Source organism: Nestor notabilis, unplaced genomic scaffold (genome assembly GCF_000696875.1).
Source record: "Nestor notabilis isolate BGI_N333 unplaced genomic scaffold, ASM69687v1 scaffold21285, whole genome shotgun sequence".
In the NCBI taxonomy this organism is placed as follows: domain Eukaryota; kingdom Metazoa; phylum Chordata; class Aves; order Psittaciformes; family Psittacidae; genus Nestor; species Nestor notabilis.
Genome location: NW_009928261.1, coordinates 85,842 through 89,271, shown reverse-complemented (window position 1 = coordinate 89,271; position 3,430 = coordinate 85,842).

Genomic DNA, 3,430 nt, shown 5'->3' with positions numbered 1-3,430 from the left:
TTATTACTATTTAGTTATTTTAAAACCAGTGAGTGTTTCAATGAGCCCCAGATGAACTGAGAGTCTTCATAGCAAGATGGTCCTTTGCTTCTTTTTTCCAACCTACTCTGAAAGTCTTTTATAGAGTCTTGGTAGGGGTAGTTAGAGAATTAGACTTTCTGAAGAACTAAAAACCTTCCTGTAATGTCCTCTTACTATTTTCCCCTGGTGTCCTGTAACATTTTATTTTAAAATGACAAATTACATGTCTAGGAAGTGATGTTGTTAGGTTTTGGTGTGCAATAGTAAAGGTGAAAAAACAGTGCATTAAGGACCAAAAGTAACAGCACTGCTGCCAAGAGGTGCCAGCCAAGTATCTGTTGCTGTAAACTTGGTGCTTTCTGTTAATTAAACTACTCCAGCCACTGAAGGATGAATGGAACATTGTGGGGAAAGGGGAGGGATCCTCAGTAGCAGGTTGCAGTCAAGACTGAGTCATTGACTTCAGCGCTGGTCGTTGGCATGTCTGGAGGAGCTGCCAAATTAACCAGTGACACGGCAATGCCTGTTAATATTACAGAGGTGGTGTTTTTCTTTTCTTGGGTTGAGGAGGGAAAGGAAAAGGCTGGGTTTTTTTCATCCCTAGGAGATTCCTTTTAGCTCCTAACTCGAAGGGAGACTTTTCTCTAAAGCTTTTCTAAATCCCCTTGAAGGAGAACTGGAACATGTATGGCCTATTAGGTATTTCAGTTTAAAACTTTTTGTTTTGAAGACCTTATACTACCAAATGCTGAATGTAACTGCCATAAATTTCAGGAAAAAAAGCCACGAACATGATCTTGTTTCCTGTCGGTGAGTTTCTGGTGAACACAGTGTTGGTTCGTATCGCGTGAAAACGTTAGTGTTCTGTTAAGCCAAATTCTCAGAGTAAGTTTGGGAACTCTCTGCTGTGTTAATGCTGAGTGCACATGGGGAAGGGGAGCTAGAACAGGGGCAGGAGGAGGCCGGCCTGTGCAGCAGCAGTGCCTCAGGGCAGTGAAGCGTGTGCTTGGCATGAGCGTAACACGCGTGGCCATGCTGTGGTACAGAGTGTGCAGCCTCCGGCTGGCAGTGAGGCGGGAGAATGGGAGCAGCAGGAAAGCAGTGGAAGGAGGAGGAGAAGAATCCTCTTGTTTGGGTGACAGCTGGTGACTTGGTTGAGCCTGTACTACTTGAGAATTAATCTCTGCTGAGTTAGTAGTGTGTGTTCTGTACCTTTTAATTGTGCTTTACCTCTATTTAAAAGCTTTGTACTGCCTCTCCTCTTTGAAACTGGTAAAGCCTTTATAAATCTAAATTAATGAGCTTGCACAATCTTGTATACAGGAACCCCATCTTGTCTCTAACGTGATTATTAATGTATTATTCTGTAAAAACTGATTAAAAGGAGAGCAGTTTAACCGCCTGGGTTTCATGTTTCCGCCTTGTTCCGATGCAACCAGCAGTTGTGCTGGAGATGCCACGCCAAGTGTGAACGACTTACCACAAACTTCACAGGGTTTCTTTCCCACTCTGCATCGCTGCTGCGTTGTATTCTCAGACCTTTCCTGCGTGCACTGAATGGTGACAGGGAGTGGGCAGTGGCAAAAAAGAAACAAGATCCAGTTAATGGGAGAAGACACAACTTTTTGGGGTTTATTTTAGTTGTACAGCTTGGCTGTCCTAGTAGTAGAAAAGATAGCTTCCTGCTGTCGCAGCAGAGTGAGGTGGCTCACATGGAGACAGGCGCCAGGACCATGTCCTTTCGCGGTGTGTTGTCTAATGTGTTGATGGAATCCAAAAGTGCTATTCTACTCTTTTATTAGGAAGTTTTACTCGTCTTATTTCACATCACCTGTAAGACAGTAGGATCTCGGTGGCCACCACACATCTGCCCCAGCCTCACCCTGAATGGGGCGGTGGGTGAGGTGGTGGGACCAGGGCGGATGTGCAGTGCTGCCGTGAGCTCGGTCCCCACAGTGTTATTGACCTTGATTCTCTCTCATTTGCATCCAGCATTTTTCATCCTCTGGAATATGGTGTTTGGGGACCTTTCCATCATTAAGTGGATTTACAGCAATTTCCTTATGTGTTTTCTCCAAGGGATTCTGTTATGAGAGGCACATTAAATCTCCATTAATACCTCATTATCCGACTGATAAGATTACCATGATAATGAGGCAGAAATTCTAATTGTTTCACTTCTTATTGTGCCTTTCATTAAATCATATACCTGGAAGTTGCTGTCGGAGAAGGGAGCTCCAGCCTGCAGACCCGGGGAGGTGAACCCATCCCCATGCGCCCTGGTCCTTTCCCCCAGAGACTGAAGGATGCTGGGCTGTGCTGGCCTTTCCTCCTCAGCTCCTGTGCCTCCTGCCATGGCCTCTCCTGTGTGGCCATGGTACCAGGAGGGCTTCCAGGTGCCCCAGGGCCTGTAGTAAACCTGTGCTGAGGAGCATGTTTTTGGGGAGAGCATGTTTTGTGTAGCCCTGCTGTGGTTTTACACAGCCACTTAGCTCCTGAGGGCATTTAAGCAAAGGGGGGGTGTGCAGCCTCCTTCGGAGCTGTTACAGCCCATCAGGTCAATGATCCATGAACTAAAAAGTCTCTAAGCAGGAGCAATTATTGTCTATCATGTGTCAAAGGCACCCGTATTGACCCCGATAGATGGAGCCATTATAGCCTGTTGAGTCAACGATCCATGAACGGGGAGTCCCAGGGAGCAGAGGTGTCACACACCTCGCCAGCACCATCCTGTCCATCCTGTCTGTCACCACAGGGCCACGGCGGGTGTTGGGGCAGGGATGGGTTAGGGGAGCAGGGGCAGTGTGTGTGCAGGGGTCCCCCATGGCCAGCATGCCCAGACCTCTGCTCTGGGAGGGGAGACACCTTGGTGGGGCCATGTCAGCCACACGCTGCTGGTGAAAGCCCCCACTTTGTCATGACTGGGAGCCCACGGCCATGGGAGCCCCACTTGGCACTGGATCCGGCTCCAGCGCCACCAGCTCCTTACAGGATCCTGTCTGGATCCACCAGGACAAGGAGTGCGGGAGCCCCTTTCGGCACAGCATGGTGATGGGTGCAGAGCCGAGAGCTGGGGCCAGGCAGTGCTGTGCTGCCCTGAGAAGAGATGGAGGCAGGGGCCAGGCACTTGTCCCCCTGTCCAGGCTCCTCCTGTCCAGATCCGCGGCAGGAAACAACGTTCCCCTGCACAAGTGGACTTGGTTGTTGTTAGGCTCCTCCTGCGCACAGAGGCGATGATGTCTCCATAGTAACTGGCACATTTGGAGGGCAGCAGACAAAGCCTGCGCGGGAGCGATGGGCAGACCCCGCGGCCCTCGGTGCTTCCCTCCCTTTGCTGGGAGCAAAGGCGATGCCACCTTGGGCCTCCTGCCATTGGCGCAGCACCCGATCCCGGCCCGGACTGTGACGA